This window comes from Parasteatoda tepidariorum, chromosome 3 (assembly GCF_982258835.1).
Source record: "Parasteatoda tepidariorum strain Cologne lab strain chromosome 3, Ptep-v5.0, whole genome shotgun sequence".
Lineage (NCBI taxonomy): Eukaryota > Metazoa > Arthropoda > Arachnida > Araneae > Theridiidae > Parasteatoda > Parasteatoda tepidariorum.
Window position 1 is genome coordinate 1,841,664 of NC_141757.1, and position 23,581 is coordinate 1,865,244.

Sequence of the window (23,581 nt, forward strand, 5' to 3'; positions counted from 1 at the left end):
TACTTAGAAAATTTCTGACGTTTTCGGTACTTAGAAAAATTCTGATGATTTCGGTACATAGAAAAATTCTGACGATTTCGGTACTTAGAAAAATTCTGCCGATTTCGGTACTTAGAAAATTCTGCCGATTTCGGTACTTAGAAACATTCTGTTGATTTTGGTACTTAGAAAAATTCTGTCGATTTCTGTACTTAGAAAAATTCTGTGGATTTCGGTTTTTAGAAAATTTTTGCCTTTTTCGGTACTTTGAAAAGACTCAGAAGTTTTCGGTACTTAGAAAATTTCTGACGTTTTCGGTACTTAGAAAAATTCTGCCGATTTCGGTACTTTGAAAAATTCTGCCTTTTTTGGTACTTTGAAAAGACTCAGAAGTTTTCGGTACTTAGAAAATTTCTGACGATTTCGGTACTTAGAAAAATTCTGATGATTTTGGATCTTAGAAAATTTCTGACCTTTTCGGTACTTAGAAAATTTCTGACGTTTTCGATACTTAGAAAAATTCTGTCGATATCGGTACTTAGAAAACATTCAGAAGTTTTCGGTACTTAGAAAATTTCTGCCTTTTTCGGTACTCTGAAAATTTCAGACGCTTTCGGTACTTAAAAAATTTCCGATGTTATCGGTACTTAGAAAATTTCTGCCTTTTTCGGTACTTTGAAAAGACTCAGAAGTTTTAGGTACTTAAAAAATTTCCGATGTTATCGGTACTTAGAAAATTTCTGCCTTTTTCGGTACTTAGAAAAATTCTGTCGATATCGGTACTTAGAAAACATTCAGAAGTTTTCGGTACTTAGAAAATTTCTGCCTTTTTCGGTACTCTGAAAACTTCAGACGTTTTCGGTACTTAAAAAATTTCCGATGTTATCGGTACTTAGAAAATTTCTGCCTTTTTCGGTACTTTGAAAAGACTCAGAAGTTTTCGGTACATAGAAAATTTCTGACGTTTTCGGTACTTAGAAAAATTCTGCCGATTTCGGTACTAAGAAAATTCAGACGATTTCGGTACTTAGAAAATTTCTGACGTTTTCGGTACTTAGAAAAATTCTTACGATTTCGATACTTATTAAACATTCAGAAGTTTTCGGTACTTAGAAAAATTCTGATGACTTCGGATCTTAGAAAATTTCTGACCTTTTCGGACCTTAGAAAATTTCTGACGTTTTCGGTACTTAGAAAACATTCAGAAGTTTTCGGTACTTAGAAAATTTCTGCCTTTTTCGGTACTTAGAAAATTTCTGACCTTTTCGGTACTTAGAAAATATCTGACGTTTTCGGTACTCAGAAATATTCTGTCGATTTCGGTACTTAGAAAACATTCAGAAGTCTTCGGTACTTAGAAAATTTCTGACGTTTTCGGTACTTTGAAAAATTCTGATGATTTCGGTACATAGAAAAATTCTGACGATTTCGGTACTTAGAAAAATTCTGCCGATTTCGGTACTTAGAAAATTCTGCCGATTTCGGTACTTAGAAACATTCTGTTGATTTTGGTACTTAGAAAAATTCTGTCGATTTCGGTACTTAGAAAATTTCTGCCTTTTTCGGTACTTTGAAAAGACTCAGAAGTTTTCGGTACTTAGAAAATTTCTGACGTTTTCGGTACTTAGAAAAATTCTGCCGATTTCGGTACTTTGAAAAATTCTGCCTTTTTTGGTACTTTGAAAAGACTCAGAAGTTTTCGGTACTTAGAAAATTTCTGACGATTTCGGTACTTAGAAAAGTTCTGATGATTTTGGATCTTAGAAAATTTCTGACCTTTTCGGTACTTAGAAAATTTCTGACGTTTTCGGTACTTAGAAAAATTCTGTCGATATCGGTACTTAGAAAACATTCAGAAGTTTTCGGTACTTTGAAAATTTCTGCCTTTTTCGGTACGCTGAAAATTTCAGACGTTTTCGGTACTTAAAAAATTTCCGATGTTATCGGTACTTAGAAAATTACTGCCTTTTTCGGTACTTTGAAAAGACTCAGAAGTTTTCGGTACATAGAAAATTTCTGATGTTTTCGGTACTTAGAAAAATTCTGCCGATTTCGGTACTAAGAAAATTCAGACGATTTCGGTACTTAGAAAATTTCTGACGTTTTCGGTACTTAGAAAAATTCTTACGTTTTCGATACTTATTAAACATTCAGAAGTTTTCGGTACTTAGAAAAATTCTGATGACTTCGGATCTTAGAAAATTTCTGACCTTTTCGGACCTTAGAAAATTTCTGACGTTTTCGGTACTTAGAAAACATTCAGAAGTTTTCGGTACTTAGAAAATTTCTGCCTTTTTCGGTACTTAGAAAATTTCTGACCTTTTCGGTACTTAGAAAATATCTGACGTTTTCGGTACTCAGAAATATTCTGTCGATTTCGGTACTTAGAAAACATTCAGAAGTCTTCGGTACTTAGAAAATTTCTGACGTTTTCGGTACTTAGAAAAATTCTGATGATTTCGGTACATAGAAAAATTCTGACGATTTCGGTACTTAGAAAAATTCTGCCGATTTCGGTACTTAGAAAATTCTGCCGATTTCGGTACTTAGAAACATTCTGTTGATTTTGGTACTTAGAAAAATTCTGTCGATTTCTGTACTTAGAAAAATTCTGTTGATTTCGGTACTTAGAAAATTTCTGCCTTTTTCGGTACTTTGAAAAGACTCAGAAGTTTTCGGTACTTAGAAAATTTCTGACGTTTTCGGTACTTTGAAAAATTCTGCCTTTTTTGGTACTTTGAAAAGACTCAGAAGTTTTCGGTACTTAGAAAATTTCTGACGATTTCGGTACTTAGAAAAATTCTGATGATTTTGGATCTTAGAAAATTTCTGCCTTTTTCGGTACTTTGAAAAGACTCAGAAGTTTTCGGTACATAGAAAATTTCTGACGTTTTCGGTACTTAGAAAAATTCTGCCGATTTCGGTACTAAGAAAATTCAGACGATTTCGGTACTTAGAAAATTTCTGACGTTTTCGGTACTTAGAAAAATTCTTACGATTTCGATACTTATTAAACATTCAGAAGTTTTCGGTACTTAGAAAAATTCTGATGACTTCGGATCTTAGAAAATTTCTGACCTTTTCGGACCTTAGAAAATTTCTGACGTTTTCGGTACTTAGAAAACATTCCGAAGTTTTCGGTACTTAGAAAATTTCTGCCTTTTTCGGTACTTAGAAAATTTCTGACCTTTTCGGTACTTAGAAAATATCTGACGTTTTCGGTACTTAGAAAATTTCCGATGTTCTCGGTACTTAGAAAACATTCAGAAGTCTTCGGTACTTAGAAAATTTCTGACGTTTTCGGTACTTAGAAAAATTCTGATGATTTCGGTACATAGAAAAATTCTGACGATTTCGGTACTTAGAAAAATTCTGCCGATTTCGGTACTTAGAAAATTCTGCCGATTTCGGTACTTAGAAACATTCTGTTGATTTTGGTACTTAGAAAAATTCTGTCGATTTCTGTACTTAGAAAAATTCTGTTGATTTCGGTACTTAGAAAATTTCTGCCTTTTTCGGTACTTTGAAAAGACTCAGAAGTTTTCGGTACTTAGAAAATTTCTGACGTTTTCGGTACTTAGAAAAATTCTGCTGATTTCAGTACTTTGAAAAATTCTGCCTTTTTTGGTACTTTGAAAAGACTCAGAAGTTTTCGGTACTTAGAAAATTTTTGACGATTTCGGTACTTAGAAAAATTCTGATGATTTTGGATCTTAGAAAATTTCTGCCTTTTTCGGTACTTTGAAAAGACTCAGAAGTTTTCGGTACATAGAAAATTTCTGACGTTTTCGGTACTTAGAAAAATTCTGCCGATTTCGGTACTAAGAAAATTCAGACGATTTCGGTACTTAGAAAATTTCTGACGTTTTCGGTACTTAGAAAAATTCTTACGATTTCGATACTTATTAAACATTCAGAAGTTTTCGGTACTTAGAAAAATTCTGATGACTTCGGATCTTAGAAAATTTATGACCTTTTCGGACCTTAGAAAATTTCTGACGTTTTCGGTACTTAGAAAACATTCAGAAGTTTTCGGTACTTAGAAAATTTCTGCCCTTTTCGGTACTTAGAAAATTTCTGACCTTTTCGGTACTTAGAAAATATCTGACGTTTTCGGTACTTAGAAAATTTCCGATGTTCTCGGAACTTAGAAAATTTCTGCCTTTTTCGGTACTTAGAAAACATTCCGAAGATTTCGGTACTTAGAAAATTTCTGCCTTTTTCGGTACTTAGAAAATTTCTGTCCTTTTCGGTACTTAGAAAATATCTGACGTTTTCGGTACTTAGAAATATTCTGTCGATTTCGGTACTTAGAAAACATTCAGAAGTCTTCGGTACTTAGAAAATTTCTGACGTTTTCGGTACTTAGAAAAATTCTGATGATTTTGGTACTTAGAAAAATTCTGTCGATTTCTGTACTTAGAAAAATTCTGTTGATTTCGGTACTTAGAAAATTTCTGCCTTTTTCGGTACTTTGAAAAGACTCAGAAGTTTTCGGTACTTAGAAAATTTCTGACGTTTTCGGTACTTAGAAAAATTCTGCCGATTTCGGTACTTTGAAAAATTCTGCCTTTTTTGGTACTTTGAAAAGACTCAGAAGTTTTCGGTACTTAGAAAATTTCTGACGATTTCGGTACTTAGAAAAATTCTGATGATTTTGGATCTTAGAAAATTTCTGACCTTTTCGGTACTTAGAAAATTTCTGACGTTTTCGGTACTTAGAAAAATTCTGTCGATATCGGTACTTAGAAAACATTCAGAAGTTTTCGGTACTTAGAAAATTTCTGCCTTTTTCGGTACTCTGAAAATTTCAGACGTTTTTGGTACTTAAAAAATTTCCGATGTTATCGGTACTTAGAAAATTTCTGCCTTTTTCGGTACTTTGAAAAGACTCAGAAGTTTTCGGTACATAGAAAATTTCTGACGTTTTCGGTACTTAGAAAAATTCTGCCGATTTCGGTACTAAGAAAATTCAGACGATTTCGGTACTTAGAAAATTTCTGACGTTTTCGGTACTTAGAAAAATTCTTACGATTTCGATACTGATTAAACATTCAGAAGTTTTCGGTACTTAGAAAAATTCTGATGACTTCGGATCTTAGAAAATTTCTGACCTTTTCGGACCTTAGAAAATTTCTGACGTTTTCGGTACTTAGAAAACATTCAGAAGTTTTCGGTACTTAGAAAATTTCTGCCCTTTTCGGTACTTAGAAAAATTCTGATGATTTCGGTACTTAGAAAATATCTGACGTTTTCGGTACTTAGAAATATTCTGTCGATTTCGGTACTTAGAAAACATTCAGAAGTCTTCGGTACTTAGAAAATTTCTGACGTTTTCGGTACTTAGAAAAATTCTGATGATTTCGGTACATAGAAAAATTCTGACGATTTCGGTACTTAGAAAATTCTGCCGATTTCGGTACTTAGAAACATTCTGTTGATTTTGGTACTTAGAAAAATTCTGTCGATTTCTGTACTTAGAAAAATTCTGTTGATTTCGGTACTTAGAAAATTTCTGCCTTTTTCGGTACTTTGAAAAGACTCAGAAGTTTTCGGTACTTAGAAAATTTCTGACGTTTTCGGTACTTAGAAAAATTCTGCCGATTTCGGTACTTTGAAAAATTCTGCCTTTTCTGGTACTTTGAAAAGACTCAGAAGTTTTCGGTACTTAGAAAATTTCTGACGATTTCGGTACTTAGAAAAATTCTGATGATTTTGGATCTTAGAAAATTTCTGCCTTTTTCGGTACTTTGAAAAGACTCAGAAGTTTTCGGTACTTAAAAAATTTCCGATGTTATCGGTACTTAGAAATTTTCTGCCTTTTTCGGTACTTAGAAAAATTCTGTCGATATCGGTACTTAGAAAACATTCAGAAGTTTTCGGTACTTAGAAAATTTCTGCCTTTTTCGGAACTCTGAAAACTTCAGACGTTTTCGGTACTTAAAAAATTTCCGATGTTATCGGTACTTAGAAAATTTCTGCCTTTTTCGGTACTTTGAAAAGACTCAGAAGTTTTCGGTACATAGAAAATTTCTGACGTTTTCGGTACTTAGAAAAATTCTGCCGATTTCGGTACTAAGAAAATTCAGACGATTTCGGTACTTAGAAAATTTCTGACGTTTTCGGTACTTAGAAAAATTCTTACGATTTCGATACTTATTAAACATTCAGAAGTTTTCGGTACTTAGAAAAATTCTGATGACTTCGGATCTTAGAAAATTTCTGACCTTTTCGGACCTTAGAAAATTTCTGACGTTTTCGGTACTTAGAAAACATTCAGAAGTTTTCGGTACTTAGAAAATTTCTGCCTTTTTCGGTACTTAGAAAATTTCTGTCCTTTTCGGTACTTAGAAAATATCTGACGTTTTCGGTACTTAGAAATATTCTGTCGATTTCGGTACTTAGAAAACATTCAGAAGTCTTCGGTACTTAGAAAATTTCTGACGTTTTCGGTACTTAGAAAAATTCTGATGATTTCGGTACATAGAAAAATTCTGACGATTTCGGTACTTAGAAAAATTCTGCCGATTTCGGTACTAAGAAAATTCAGACGATTTCGGTACTTAGAAAATTTCTGACGTTTTCGGTACTTAGAAAAATTCTTACGATTTCGATACTTATTAAACATTCAGAAGTTTTCGGTACTTAGAAAAATTCTGATGACTTCGGATCTTAGAAAATTTCTGACCTTTTCGGACCTTAGAAAATTTCTGACGTTTTCGGTACTTAGAAAACATTCAGAAGTTTTCGGTACTTAGAAAATTTCTGCCTTTTTCGGTACTTAGAAAATTTCTGTCCTTTTCGGTACTTAAAAAATATCTGACGTTTTCGGTACTTAGAAAATTCTGCCGATTTCGGTACTTAGAAACATTCTGTTGATTTTGGTACTTAGAAAAATTCTGTCGATTTCTGTACTTAGAAAAATTCTGTTGATTTCGGTACTTAGAAAATTTCTGCCTTTTTCGGTACTTTGAAAAGACTCAGAAGTTTTCGGTACTTAGAAAATTTCTGACGTTTTCGGTACTTAGAAAAATTCTGCCGATTTCGGTACTTTGAAAAATTCTGCCTTTTACGGTACTTTGAAAAGACTCAGAAGTTTTCGGTACTTAGAAAATTTCTGACGATTTCGGTACTTAGAAAAATTCTGATGATTTTGGATCTTAGAAAATTTCTGACCTTTTCAGTACTTAGAAAATTTCTGACGTTTTCGGTACTTAGAAAAATTCTGTCGATATCGGTACTTAGAAAACATTCAGAAGTTTTCGGTACTTAGAAAATTTCTGCCTTTTTCGGTACTCTGAAAATTTCAGACGTTTTCGGTACTTAAAAAATTTCCGATGTTATCGGTACTTAGAAAATTTCTGCCTTTTTCGGTACTTTGAAAAGTCTCAGAAGTTTTCGGTACATAGAAAATTTCTGACGTTTTCGGTACTTAGAAAAATTCTGCCGATTTCGGTACTTAGAAACATTCTGTTGATTTTGGTACTTAGAAAAATTCTGTCGATTTCTGTACTTAGAAAAATTCTGTTGATTTCGGTACTTAGAAAATTTCTGCCTTTTTCGGTACTTTGAAAAGACTCAGAAGTTTTCGGTACTTAGAAAATTTCTGACGTTTTCGGTACTTAGAAAAATTCTGCCGATTTCGGTACTTTGAAAAATTCTGCCTTTTTTGGTACTTTGAAAAGACTCAGAAGTTTTCGGTACTTAGAAAATTTCTGACGATTTCGGTACTTAGAAAAATTCTGATGATTTTGGATCTTAGAAAATTTCTGACCTTTTCGGTACTTAGAAAATTTCTGACGTTTTCGGTACTTAGAAAAATTCTGTCGATATCGGTACTTAGAAAACATTCAGAAGTTTTCGGTACTTAGAAAATTTCTGCCTTTTTCGGTACTCTGAAAATTTCAGACGTTTTTGGTACTTAAAAAATTTCCGATGTTATCGGTACTTAGAAAATTTCTGCCTTTTTCGGTACTTTGAAAAGACTCAGAAGTTTTCGGTACATAGAAAATTTCTGACGTTTTCGGTACTTAGAAAAATTCTGCCGATTTCGGTACTAAGAAAATTCAGACGATTTCGGTACTTAGAAAATTTCTGACGTTTTCGGTACTTAGAAAAATTCTTACGATTTCGATACTGATTAAACATTCAGAAGTTTTCGGTACTTAGAAAAATTCTGATGACTTCGGATCTTAGAAAATTTCTGACCTTTTCGGACCTTAGAAAATTTCTGACGTTTTCGGTACTTAGAAAACATTCAGAAGTTTTCGGTACTTAGAAAATTTCTGTCCTTTTCGGTACTTAGAAAAATTCTGATGATTTCGGTACTTAGAAAATATCTGACGTTTTCGGTACTTAGAAATATTCTGTCGATTTCGGTACTTAGAAAACATTCAGAAGTCTTCGGTACTTAGAAAATTTCTGACGTTTTCGGTACTTAGAAAAATTCTGATGATTTCGGTACATAGAAAAATTCTGACGATTTCGGTACTTAGAAAATTCTGCCGATTTCGGTACTTAGAAACATTCTGTTGATTTTGGTACTTAGAAAAATTCTGTCGATTTCTGTACTTAGAAAAATTCTGTTGATTTCGGTACTTAGAAAATTTCAGCCTTTTTCGGTACTTTGAAAAGACTCAGAAGTTTTCGGTACTTAGAAAATTTCTGACGTTTTCGGTACTTAGAAAAATTCTGCCGATTTCGGTACTTTGAAAAATTCTGCCTTTTCTGGTACTTTGAAAAGACTCAGAAGTTTTCGGTACTTAGAAAATTTCTGACGATTTCGGTACTTAGAAAAATTCTGATGATTTTGGATCTTAGAAAATTTCTGACGTTTTCGGTACTTAGAAAAATTCTGTCGATATCGGTACTTAGAAAACATTCAGAAGTTTTCGGTACTTAGAAAATTTCTGCCTTTTTCGGTGCTCTGAAAATTTCAGACGTTTTCGGTACTTAAAAAATTTCCGATGTTATCGGTACTTAGAAAATTTCTGCCTTTTTCGGTACTTTGAAAAGACTCAGAAGTTTTCGGTACTTAAAAAATTTCCGATGTTATCGGTACTTAGAAATTTTCTGCCTTTTTCGGTACTTAGAAAAATTCTGTCGATATCGGTACTTAGAAAACATTCAGAAGTTTTCGGTACTTAGAAAATTTCTGCCTTTTTCGGAACTCTGAAAACTTCAGACGTTTTCGGTACTTAAAAAATTTCCGATGTTATCGGTACTTAGAAAATTTCTGCCTTTTTCGGTACTTTGAAAAGACTCAGAAGTTTTCGGTACATAGAAAATTTCTGACGTTTTCGGTACTTAGAAAAATTCTGCCGATTTCGGTACTAAGAAAATTCAGACGATTTCGGTACTTAGAAAATTTCTGACGTTTTCGGTACTTAGAAAAATTCTTACGATTTCGATACTTATTAAACATTCAGAAGTTTTCGGTACTTAGAAAAATTCTGATGACTTCGGATCTTAGAAAATTTCTGACCTTTTCGGACCTTAGAAAATTTCTGACGTTTTCGGTACTTAGAAAACATTCAGAAGTTTTCGGTACTTAGAAAATTTCTGCCTTTTTCGGTACTTAGAAAATTTCTGACCTTTTCGGTACTTAGAAAATATCTGACGTTTTCGGTACTTAGAAAATTTCCGATGTTCTCGGAACTTAGAAAATTTCTGCCTTTTTCGGTACTTAGAAAACATTCCGAAGATTTCGGTACTTAGAAAATTTCTGCCTTTTTCGGTACTTAGAAAATTTCTGTCCTTTTCGGTACTTAGAAAATATCTGACGTTTTCGGTACTTAGAAATATTCTGTCGATTTCGGTACTTAGAAAACATTCAGAAGTCTTCGGTACTTAGAAAATTTCTGACGTTTTCGGTACTTAGAAAAATTCTGATGATTTCGGTACATAGAAAAATTCTGACGATTTCGGTACTTAGAAAAATTCTGCCGATTTCGGTACTAAGAAAATTCAGACGATTTCGGTACTTAGAAAATTTCTGACGTTTTCGGTACTTAGAAAAATTCTTACGATTTCGATACTTATTAAACATTCAGAAGTTTTCGGTACTTAGAAAAATTCTGATGACTTCGGATCTTAGAAAATTTCTGACCTTTTCGGACCTTAGAAAATTTCTGACGTTTTCGGTACTTAGAAAACATTCAGAAGTTTTCGGTACTTAGAAAATTTCTGCCTTTTTCGGTACTTAGAAAATTTCTGTCCTTTTCGGTACTTAGAAAATATCTGACGTTTTCGGTACTTAGAAAATTCTGCCGATTTCGGTACTTAGAAACATTCTGTTGATTTTGGTACTTAGAAAAATTCTGTCGATTTCTGTACTTAGAAAAATTCTGTTGATTTCGGTACTTAGAAAATTTCTGCCTTTTTCGGTACTTTGAAAAGACTCAGAAGTTTTCGGTACTTAGAAAATTTCTGACGTTTTCGGTACTTAGAAAAATTCTGCCGATTTCGGTACTTTGAAAAATTCTGCCTTTTACGGTACTTTGAAAAGACTCAGAAGTTTTCGGTACTTAGAAAATTTCTGACGATTTCGGTACTTAGAAAAATTCTGATGATTTTGGATCTTAGAAAATTTCTGACCTTTTCAGTACTTAGAAAATTTCTGACGTTTTCGGTACTTAGAAAAATTCTGTCGATATCGGTACTTAGAAAACATTCAGAAGTTTTCGGTACTTAGAAAATTTCTGCCTTTTTCGGTACTCTGAAAATTTCAGACGTTTTCGGTACTTAAAAAATTTCCGATGTTATCGGTACTTAGAAAATTTCTGCCTTTTTCGGTACTTTGAAAAGTCTCAGAAGTTTTCGGTACATAGAAAATTTCTGACGTTTTCGGTACTTAGAAAAATTCTGCCGATTTCGGTACTTAGAAAATTCAGACAATTTCGGTACTTAGAAAATTTCTGACGTTTTCGGTACTTAGAAAAATTCTTACGATTTCGATACTTATTAAACATTCAGAAGTTTTCGGTACTTAGAAAAATTCTGATGACTTCGGATCTTAGAAAATTTCTGACCTTTTCGGACCTTAGAAAATTTCTGTCGATTTCGGTACTTAGAAAACATTCAGAAGTCTTCGGTACTTAGAAAATTTCTGACGTTTTCGGTACTTAGAAAAATTCTGATGATTTCGGTACATAGAAAAATTCTGACGATTTCGGTACTTAGAAAAATTCTGCCTATTTCGGTACTTAGAAAATTCTGCCGATTTCGGTACTTAGAAACATTCTGTTGATTTTGGTACTTAGAAAAATTCTGTCGATTTCTGTACTTAGAAAAATTCTGTTGATTTCGGTACTTAGAAAATTTCTGCCTTTTTCGGTACTTTGAAAAGACTCAGAAGTTTTCGGTACTTAGAAAATTTCTGACGTTTTCGGTACTTAGAAAAATTCTGCCGATTTCGGTACTTTGAAAAATTCTGCCTTTTTCGGTACTTTGAAAAGACTCAGAAGTTTTCGGTACTTAGAAAATTTCTGACGATTTCGGTACTTAGAAAAATTCTGATGATTTTGGATCTTAGAAAATGTCTGACCTTTTCGGTACTTAGAAAATTTCTGACGTTTTCGGTACTTAGAAAAATTCTGTCGATATCGGTACTTAGAAAACATTCAGACGTTTTCGGTACTTAGAAAATTTCTGCCTTTTTCGGTACTCTGAAAATTTCAGACGTTTTCGGTACTTAAAAAATTTCCGATGTTCTCGGTACTTAGAAAATTTCTGCCTTTTTCGGTACTTTGAAAAGACTCAGAAGATTTCGGTACTTAGAAAATTTCTGACGTTTTCGGTACTTAGAAAAATTCTGCCGATTTCGGTACTTAGAAAATTCTGACGATTTCGGTACTTAGAAAATTTCTGACGTTTTCGGTACTTTGAAAAGACTCAGAAGTTTTCGGTACTTAGAAAATTTCTGACGATTTCGGTACTTAGAAAAATTCTGATGATTTTGGATCTTAGAAAATTTCTGACCTTTTCGGTACTTAGAAAATTTCTGACGTTTTCGGTACTTAGAAAAATTCTGTCGATATCGGTACTAAGAAAACATTCAGACGTTTTCGGTACTTAAAAAATTTCCGATGTTATCGGTACTTAGAAAATTTCTGCCTTTTTCGGTACTTTGAAAAGACTCAGAAGTTTTCGGTACTTAGAAAATTTCTGCCTTTTTCGGTACTTTGAAAAGTCTCAGACGTGTTCGGTACTTAAAAAATTTCCGATGTTATCGGTACTTAGAAAATTTCTGCCTTTTTCGGTACTTAGAAAAATTCTGTCGATATCGGTACTTAGAAAACATTCAGAAGTTTTCGGTACTTAGAAAATTTCTGCCTTTTTCGGAACTCTGAAAATTTCAGACGTTTTCGGTACTTAAAAAATTTCCGATGTTATCGGTACTTAGAAAATTTCTGCCTTTTTCGGTACTTTAAAAAGACTCAGAAGTTTTCGGTACATAGAAAATTTCTGACGTTTTCGGTTCTTAGAAAAATTCTTACGATTTCGATACTTATTAAACATTCAGAAGTTTTCGGTACTTAGAAAAATTCTGATGACTTCGGATCTTAGAAAATTTCTGACCTTTTCGGACCTTAGAAAATTTCTGACGTTTTCGGTACTTATAAAACATTCAGGAGTTTTCGGTACTTAGAAAATTTCTGCCTTTTTCGGTACTTAGAAAATTTCTGACCTTTTCGGTACTTAGAAAATATCTGACGTTTTCGGTACTTAGAAAATTTCTGTCCTTTTCGGTACTTAGAAAATATCTGACGTTTTCGGTACTTAGAAATATTCTGTCGATTTCGGTACTTAGAAAACATTCAGAAGTCTTCGGTACTTAGAAAATTTCTGACGTTTTCGGTACTTAGAAAAATTCTGATGATTTCGGTACATAGAAAAATTCTGACAATTTCGGTACTTAGAAAAATTCTGCCGATTTCGGTACTTAGAAAATTCTGCCGATTTCGGTACTTAGAAACATTCTGTTGATTTTGGTACTTAGAAAAATTCTGTCGATTTCTGTACTTAGAAAAATTCTGTTGATTTCGGTACTTAGAAAATTTCTGCCTTTTTCGGTACTTTGAAAAGACTCAGAAGTTTTCGGTACTTAGAAAATTTCTGACGTTTTCGGTACTTAGAAAAATTCTGCCGATTTCGGTACTTTGAAAAATTCTGCCTTTTTTGGTACTTTGAAAAGACTCAGAAGTTTTCGGTTCTTAGAAAATTTCTGACGATTTCGGTACTTAGAAAAATTCTGATGATTTTGGATCTTAGAAAATTTCTGACCTTTTCGGTACTTAGAAAATTTCTGACGTTTTCGGTACTTAGAAAAATTCTGTCGATATCGGTACTTAGAAAACATTCAGAAGTTTTCGGTACTTAGAAAATTTCTGCCTTTTTCGGTACTCTGAAAATTTCAGACGTTTTCGGTACTTAAAAAATTTCCGATGTTATCGGTACTTAGAAAATTTCTGCCTTTTTCGGTACTTTGAAAAGACTCAGAAGTTTTCGGTACATAGAAAATTTCTGACGTTTTCGGTACTTAGAAAAATTCTGCCGATTTCGGTACTAAGAAAATTCAGACGATTTCGGTACTTAGAAAATTTCTGACGTTTTCGGTACTTAGAAAAATTCTTACGATTTCGATACTGATTAAACATTCAGAAGTTTTCGGTACTTAGAAAAATTCTGATGACTTCGGATCTTAGAAAATTTCTGACCTTTTCGGACCTTAGAAAATTTCTGACGTTTTCGGTACTTAGAAAACATTCAGAAGTTTTCGGTACTTAGAAAATTTCTGCCCTTTTCGGTACTTAGAAAAATTCTGATGATTTCGGTACTTAGAAAATATCTGACGTTTTCGGTACTTAGAAATATTCTGTCGATTTCGGTACTTAGAAAACATTCAGAAGTCTTCGGTACTTAGAAAATTTCTGACGTTTTCGGTACTTAGAAAAATTCTGATGATTTCGGTACATAGAAAAATTCTGACGATTTCGGTACTTAGAAAATTCTGCCGATTTCGGTACTTAGAAACATTCTGTTGATTTTGGTACTTAGAAAAATTCTGTCGATTTCTGTACTTAGAAAAATTCTGTTGATTTCGGTACTTAGAAAATTTCTGCCTTTTTCGGTACTTTGAAAAGACTCAGAAGTTTTCGGTACTTAGAAAATTTCTGACGTTTTCGGTACTTAGAAAAATTCTGCCGATTTCGGTACTTTGAAAAATTCTGCCTTTTCTGGTACTTTGAAAAGACTCAGAAGTTTTCGGTACTTAGAAAATTTCTGACGATTTCGGTACTTAGAAAAATTCTGATGATTTTGGATCTTAGAAAATTTCTGACGTTTTCGGTACTTAGAAAAATTCTGTCGATATCGGTACTTAGAAAACATTCAGAAGTTTTCGGTACTTAGAAAATTTCTGCCTTTTTCGGTGCTCTGAAAATTTCAGACGTTTTCGGTACTTAAAAAATTTCCGATGTTATCGGTACTTAGAAAATTTCTGCCTTTTTCGGTACTTTGAAAAGACTCAGAAGTTTTCGGTACTTAAAAAATTTCCGATGTTATCGGTACTTAGAAATTTTCTGCCTTTTTCGGTACTTAGAAAAATTCTGTCGATATCGGTACTTAGAAAACATTCAGAAGTTTTCGGTACTTAGAAATTTTCTGCCTTTTTCGGAACTCTGAAAACTTCAGACGTTTTCGGTACTTAAAAAATTTCCGATGTTATCGGTACTTAGAAAATTTCTGCCTTTTTCGGTACTTTGAAAAGACTCAGAAGTTTTCGGTACATAGAAAATTTCTGACGTTTTCGGTACTTAGAAAAATTCTGCCGATTTCGGTACTAAGAAAATTCAGACGATTTCGGTACTTAGAAAATTTCTGACGTTTTCGGTACTTAGAAAAATTCTTACGATTTCGATACTTATTAAACATTCAGAAGTTTTCGGTACTTAGAAAAATTCTGATGACTTCGGATCTTAGAAAATTTCTGACCTTTTCGGACCTTAGAAAATTTCTGACGTTTTCGGTACTTAGAAAACATTCAGAAGTTTTCGGTACTTAGAAAATTTCTGCCTTTTTCGGTACTTAGAAAATTTCTGACCTTTTCGGTACTTAGAAAATATCTGACGTTTTCGGTACTTAGAAAATTTCCGATGTTCTCGGAACTTAGAAAATTTCTGCCTTTTTCGGTACTTAGAAAACATTCCGAAGATTTCGGTACTTAGAAAATTTCTGCCTTTTTCGGTACTTAGAAAATTTCTGTCCTTTTCGGTACTTAGAAAATATCTGACGTTTTCGGTACTTAGAAATATTCTGTCGATTTCGGTACTTAGAAAACATTCAGAAGTCTTCGGTACTTAGAAAATTTCTGACGTTTTCGGTACTTAGAAAAATTCTGATGATTTCGGTACATAGAAAAATTCTGACGATTTCGGTACTTAGAAAAATTCTGCCGATTTCGGTACTAAGAAAATTCAGACGATTTCGGTACTTAGAAAATTTCTGACGTTTTCGGTACTTAGAAAAATTCTTACGATTTCGATACTTATTAAACATTCAGAAGTTTTCGGTACTTAGAAAAATTCTGATGACTTCGGATCTTAGAAAATTTCTGACCTTTTCGGACCTTAGAAAATTTCTGACGTTTTCGGTACTTAGAAAACATTCAGAAGTTTTCGGTACTTAGAAAATTTCTGCCTTTTTCGGTACTTAGAAAATTTCTGTCCTTTTCGGTACTTAGAAAATATCTGACGTTTTCGGTACTTAGAAAATTCTGCCGATTTCGGTACTTAGAAACATTCTGTTGATTTTGGTACTTAGAAAAATTCTGTCGATTTCTGTACTTAGAAAAATTCTGTTGATTTCGGTACTTAGAAAATTTCTGCCTTTTTCGGTACTTTGAAAAGACTCAGAAGTTTTCGGTACTTAGAAAATTTCTGACGTTTTCGGTACTTAGAAAAATTCTGCCGATTTCGGTACTTTGAAAAATTCTGCCTTTTACGGTACTTTGAAAAGACTCAGAAGTTTTCGGTACTTAGAAAATTTCTGACGATTTCGGTACTTAGAAAAATTCTGATGATTTTGGATCTTAGAAAATTTCTGACCTTTTCAGTACTTAGAAAATTTCTGACGTTTTCGGTACTTAGAAAAATTCTGTCGATATCGGTACTTAGAAAACATTCAGAAGTTTTCGGTACTTAGAAAATTTCTGCCTTTTTCGGTACTCTGAAAATTTCAGACGTTTTCGGTACTTAAAAAATTTCCGATGTTATCGGTACTTAGAAAATTTCTGCCTTTTTCGGTACTTTGAAAAGTCTCAGAAGTTTTCGGTACATAGAAAATTTCTGACGTTTTCGGTACTTAGAAAAATTCTGCCGATTTCGGTACTTAGAAAATTCAGACGATTTCGGTACTTAGAAAATTTCTGACGTTTTCGGTACTTAGAAAAATTCTTACGATTTCGATACTTATTAAACATTCAGAAGTTTTCGGTACTTAGAAAAATTCTGATGACTTCGGATCTTAGAAAATTTCTGACCTTTTCGGACCTTAGAAAATTTCTGTCGATTTCGGTACTTAGAAAACATTCAGAAGTCTTCGGTACTTAGAAAATTTCTGACGTTTTCGGTACTTAGAAAAATTCTGATGATTTCGGTACATAGAAAAATTCTGACGATTTCGGTACTTAGAAAAATTCTGCCTATTTCGGTACTTAGAAAATTCTGCCGATTTCTGTACTTAGAAAAATTCTGTTGATTTCGGTACTTAGAAAATTTCTGCCTTTTTCGGTACTTTGAAAAGACTCAGAAGTTTTCGGTACTTAGAAAATTTCTGACGTTTTCGGTACTTAGAAAAATTCTGCCGATTTCGGTACTTAGAAACATTCTGTTGATTTTGGTACTTAGAAAAATTCTGTCGATTTCTGTACTTAGAAAAATTCTGTTGATTTCGGTACTTTGAAAATTTCTGCCTTTTTCGGTACTTTGAAAAGACTCAGAAGTTTTCGGTACTTAGAAAATTTCTGACGTTTTCGGTACTTAGAAAAATTCTGCCGATTTCGGTACTTTGAAAAATTCTGCCTTTTTCGGTACTTTGAAAAGACTCAGAAGTTTTCGGTACTTAGAAAATTTCTGACGATTTCGGTACTTAGAAAAATTCTGATGATTTTGGATCTTAGAAAATGTCTGACCTTTTCGGTACTTAGAAAATTTCTGACGTTTTCGGTACTTAGAAAAATTCTGTCGATATCGGTACTTAGAAAACATTCAGACGTTTTCGGTACTTAGAAAATTTCTGCCTTTTTCGGTACTCTGAAAATTTCAGACGTTTTCGGTACTTAAAAAATTTCCGATGTTCTCGGTACTTAGAAAATTTCTGCCTTTTTCGGTACTTTGAAAAGACTCAGAAGATTTCGGTACTTAGAAAATTTCTGACGTTTTCGGTACTTAGAAAAATTCTGCCGATTTCGGTACTTAGAAAATTCTGACGATTTCGGTACTTAGAAAATTTCTGACGTTTTCGGTACTTTGAAAAGACTCAGAAGTTTTCGGTACTTAGAAAATTTCTGACGATTTCGGTACTTAGAAAAATTCTGATGATTTTGGATCTTAGAAAATTTCTGACCTTTTCGGTACTTAGAAAATTTCTGACGTTTTCGGTACTTAGAAAAATTCTGTCGATATCGGTACTAAGAAAACATTCAGACGTTTTCGGTACTTAAAAAATTTCCGATGTTATCGGTACTTAGAAAATTTCTGCCTTTTTCGGTACTTTGAAAAGACTCAGAAGTTTTCGGTACTTAGAAAATTTCTGCCTTTTTCGGTACTTTGAAAAGTCTCAGACGTTTTCGGTACTTAAAAAATTTCCGATGTTATCGGTACTTAGAAAATTTCTGCCTTTTTCGGTACTTAGAAAAATTCTGTCGATATCGGTACTTAGAAAACATTCAGAAGTTTTCGGTACTTAGAAAATTTCTGCCTTTTTCGGAACTCTGAAAATTTCAGACGTTTTCGGTACTTAAAAAATTTCCGATGTTATCGGTACTTAGAAAATTTCTGCCTTTTTCGGTACTTTAAAAAGACTCAGAAGTTTTCGGTACATAGAAAATTTCTGACGTTTTCGGTTCTTAGAAAAATTCTTACGATTTCGATACTTATTAAACATTCAGAAGTTTTCGGTACTTAGAAAAATTCTGATGACTTCGGATCTTAGAAAATTTCTGACCTTTTCGGACCTTAGAAAATTTCTGACGTTTTCGGTACTTATAAAACATTCAGGAGTTTTCGGTACTTAGAAAATTTCTGCCTTTTTCGGTACTTAGAAAATTTCTGACCTTTTCGGTACTTAGAAAATATCTGACGTTTTCGGTACTTAGAAAATTTCTGACGTTTTCGGTACTTAGAAAAATTCTGTCGATATCGGTACTTAGAAAACATTCAGACGTTTTCGGTACTTAAAAAATTTCCGATGTTATCGGTACTTAGAAAATTTCTGCCTTTTTCGGTACTTTGAAAAGACTCAGAAGTTTTCGGTACTTAGAAAATTTCTGCCTTTTTCGGTACTTTGAAAAGTCTCAGACATTTTCGGTGCTTAAAAAATTTCCGATGTTATCGGTACTTAGAAAATTTCTGCCTTTTTCGGTACTTAGAAAAATTCTGTCGATATCGATACTTAGAAAACATTCAGAAGTTTTCGGTACTTAGAAAATTTCTGCCTTTTTCGGTACTCTGAAAATTTCAGACGTTTTCGGTACTTAAAAAATTTCCGATGTTATCGGTACTTAGAAAATTTCTGCCTTTTTCGGTACTTTAAAAAGACTCAGAAGTTTTCGGTAAATAGAAAATTTCTGACGTTTTCGGTTCTTAGAAAAATTCTGTTGATATCGGTACTTAGAAAACATTCAGAAGTTTTCGGTACTTAGAAAATTTCTGCCTTTTTCGGTACTCTGAAAATTTCAGACGTTTTCGGTACTTAAAAAATTTCCGATGTTCTCGGTACTTAGAAAATTTCTGCCTTTTTCGGTACTTTGAAAAGACTCAGAAGATTTCGGTACTTAGAAAATTTCTGACGTTTTCGGTACTTAGAAAAATTCTGCCGATTTCGGTACTTAGAAAATTCTGACGATTTCGGTACTTAGAAAATTTCTGACGTTTTCGGTACTTAGAAAAATTCTTACGATATCGATACTTATTAAACATTCAGAAGTTTTCGGTACTTAGAAAAATTCTGCCGATTTCGGTACTTTGAAAAATTCTGCCTTTTTTGGTACTTTGAAAAGACTCAGAAGTTTTCGGTACTTAGAAAATTTCTGACGATTTTGGTACTTAGAAAAATTCTGATGATTTTGGATTTTAGAAAATTTCTGACCTTTTCCGTACTTAGAAAATTTCTGACGTTTTCGGTACTTAGAAAAATTCTGTCGATATCGGTACTTAGAAAACATTCAGATGTTTTCGGTACTTAGAAAATTTCTGCCTTTTTCGGTACTCTGAAAATTTCAGACGTTTTCGGTACTTAAAAAATTTCCGATGTTCTCGGTACTTAGAAAATTTCTGCCTTTTTCGGTACTTTGAAAAGACTCAGAAGATTTCGGTACTTAGAAAATTTCTGACGTTTTCGGTACTTAGAAAAATTCTGCCGATTTCGGTACTTAGAAAATTCTGACGATTTCGGTACTTAGAAAATTTCTGACGTTTTCGGTACTTTGAAAAGACTCAGAAGTTTTCGGTACTTAGAAAATTTCTGACGATTTCGGTACTTAGAAAAATTCTGATGATTTTGGATCTTAGAAAATTTCTGACCTTTTCGGTACTTAGAAAATTTCTGACGTTTTCGGTACTTAGAAAAATTCTGTCGATATCGGTACTAAGAAAACATTCAGACGTTTTCGGTACTTAAAAAATTTCCGATGTTATCGGTACTTAGAAAATTTCTGCCTTTTTCGGTACTTTGAAAAGACTCAGAAGTTTTCGGTACTTAGAAAATTTCTGCCTTTTTCGGTACTTTGAAAAGTCTCAGACGTTTTCGGTGCTTAAAAAATTTCCGATGTTATCGGTACTTAGAAAATTTCTGCCTTTTTCGGTACTTAGAAAAATTCTGTCGATATCGATACTTAGAAAACATTCAGAAGTTTTCGGTACTTAGAAAATTTCTGCCTTTTTCGGTACTCTGAAAATTTCAGACGTTTTCGGTACTTAAAAAATTTCGATGTTATCGGTACTTAGAAAATTTCTGCCTTTTTCGGTACTTTAAAAAGACTCAGAAGTTTTCGGTACATAGAAAATTTCTGACGTTTTCGGTTCTTAGAAAAATTCTGCCGATTTCGGTACTTAGAAAATTCAGACGATTTCGGTACTTAGAAAATTTCTGACGTTTTCGGTACTTAGAAAAATTCTTACGATTTCGATACTTATTAAACATTCAGAAGTTTTCGGTACTTAGAAAAATTCTGATGACTTCGGATCTTAGAAAATTTCTGACCTTTTCGGACCTTAGAAAATTTCTGACGTTTTCGGTACTTATAAAACATTCAGGAGTTTTCGGTACATAGAAATTTTCTGCCTTTTTCGGTACTTAGAAAATTTCTGACCTTTTCGGTACTTAGAAAATATCTGACGTTTTCGGTACTTAGAAAAATTCTGTCGATATCGGTACTTAGAAAACATTCAGAAGTTTTCGGTACTTAGAAAATTTCTGCCTTTTTCGGTACTCTGAAAATTTCAGACGTTTTCGGTACTTAAAAAATTTCCGATGTTCTCGGTACTTAGAAAATTTCTGCCTTTTTCGGTACTTTGAAAAGACTCAGAAGATTTCGGTACTTAGAAAATTTCTGACGTTTTCGGTACTTAGAAAAATTCTGCCGATTTCGGTACTTAGAAAATTCTGACGATTTCGGTACTTAGAAAATTTCTGACGTTTTCGGTACTTTGAAAAGACTCAGAAGTTTTCGGTACTTAGAAAATTTCTGACGATTTCGGTACTTAGAAAAATTCTGATGATTTTGGATCTTAGAAAATTTCTGACCTTTTCGGTACTTAGAAAATTTCTGACGTTTTCGGTACTTAGAAAAATTCTGTCGATATCGGTACTAAGAAAACATTTAGACGTTTTCGGTACTTAAAAAATTTCCGATGTTATCGGTACTTAGAAAATTTCTGCCTTTTTCGGTACTTTGAAAAGTCTCAGACGTTTTCGGTACTTAAAAAATTTCCGATGTTATCGGTACTTAGAAAATTTCTGCCTTTTTCGGTACTTAGAAAAATTCTGTCGATATCGGTACTTAGAAAACATTCAGAAGTTTTCGGTACTTAGAAAATTTCTGCCTTTTTCGGTACTCTGAAAATTTCAGACGTTTTCGGTACTTAAAAAATTTCCGATGTTATCGGTACTTAGAAAATTTCTGCCTTTTTCGGTACTTTAAAAAGACTCATAAGTTTTCGGTACATAGAAAATTTCTGACGTTTTCGGTTCTTAAAAAAAATTCTGCCGATTTCGGTACTTAGAAAATTCAGACGATTTCGGTACTTAGAAAATTTCTGACGTTTTCGGTACTTAGAAAAATTCTTACGATTTCGATACTTATTAAACATTCAGAAGTTTTCGGTACTTAGAAAAATTCTGATGACTTCGGATCTTAGAAAATTTCTGACCTTTTCGGACCTTAGAAAATTTCTGACGTTTTCGGTACTTAGAAAACATTCAGGAGTTTTCGGTACTTAAAAAATTTCTGCCTTTTTCGGTACTTAGAAAATTTCTGACCTTTTCGGTACTTAGAAAATATCTGACGTTTTCGGTACTTAGAAAATTTCCGATGTTCTCGGTACTTAGAAAATTTCTGCCTTTTTCGGTACTTTGAAAACATTCCGAAGATTTCGGTACTTAGAAAATTTCTGCCTTTTTCGGTACTTAGAAAATTTCTGACCTTTTCGGTACTTAGAAAATATCTGACGTTTTCGGTACTTAGAAAACTTCTGACGATTTCGGTACTTAGAAAACATTCAGAAGTCTTCGGTACTTAGAAAATTTCTGACGTTTTCGGTACTTAGAAAAATTCTGATGATTTCGGTACATAGAAAAATTCTGACGATTTCGGTACTTAGAAAAATTCTGCCGATTTCGGTACTTAGAAAATTCTGCCGATTTCGGTACTTAGAAACATTCTGTTGATTTTGGTACTTAGAAAAATTCTGTCGATTTCTGTACTTAGAAAAATTCTGTTGCTTTCGGTACTTAGAAAATTTCTGCCTTTTTCGGTACTTTGAAAAGACTCAGAAGTTTTCGGTACTTAGAAAATTTCAGACGTTTTCGGTACTTAAAAAAATTCTGTCGATATCGGTACTTAGAAAACATTCAGAAGTTTTCGGTACTTAGAAAATTTCTGCCTTTTTCGGTACTCTGAAAATTTCAGACGTTTTCGGTACTTAAAAAATTTCCGATGTTCTCGGTACTTAGAAAATTTCTGACGTTTTCGGTACTTTGAAAAGACTCAGAAGTTTTCGGTACTTAGAAAATTTCTGACGATTTCGGTACTTAGAAAAATTCTGATGATTTTGGATCTTAGAAAATTTCTGACCTTTTCGGTACTTAGAAAATTTCTGACGTTTTCGGTACTTAGAAAAATTCCGTCGATATCGGTACTAAGAAAACATTCAGACGTTTTCGGTACTTAAAAAATTTCCGATGTTATCGGTACTTAGAAAATTTCTGCCTTTTTCGGTACTTTGAAAAGACTCAGAAGTTTTCGGTACTTAGAAAATTTCTGCCTTTTTCGGTACTTTGAAAAGTCTCAGACGTTTTCGGTACTTAAAAAATTTCCGATGTTATCGGTACTTAGAAAATTTCTGCCTTTTTCGGTACTTAGAAAAATTCTGTCGATATCGGTACTTAGAAAACATTCAGAAGTTTTCGGTACTTAGAAAATTTCTGCCTTTTTCGGTACTCTGAAAATTTCAGACGTTTTCGGTACTTAAAAAATTTCCGATGTTATCGGTACTTAGAAAATTTCTGCCTTTTTCGGTACTTTAAAAAGACTCAGAAGTTTTCGGTACATAGAAAATTTCTGACGTTTTCGGTTCTTAGAAAAATTCTTACGATTTCGATACTTATTAAACATTCAGAAGTTTTCGGTACTTAGAAAAATTCTGATGACTTCGGATCTTAGAAAATTTCTGACCTTTTCGGACCTTAGAAAATTTCTGACGTTTTCGGTACTTATAAAACATTCAGGAGTTTTCGGTACTTAGAAAATTTCTGCCTTTTTCGGTACTTAGAAAATTTCTGACCTTTTCGGTACTTAGAAAATATCTGACGTTTTCGGTACTTAGAAAATTTCTGACGTTTTCGGTACTTAGAAAAATTCTGTCGATATCGGTACTTAGAAAACATTCAGACGTTTTCGGTACTTAAAAAATTTCCGATGTTATCGGTACTTAGAAAATTTCTGCCTTTTTCGGTACTTTGAAAAGACTCAGAAGTTTTCGGTACTTAGAAAATTTCTGCCTTTTTCGGTACTTTGAAAAGTCTCAGACGTTTTCGGTGCTTAAAAAATTTCCGATGTTATCGGTACTTAGAAAATTTCTGCCTTTTTCGGTACTTAGAAAAA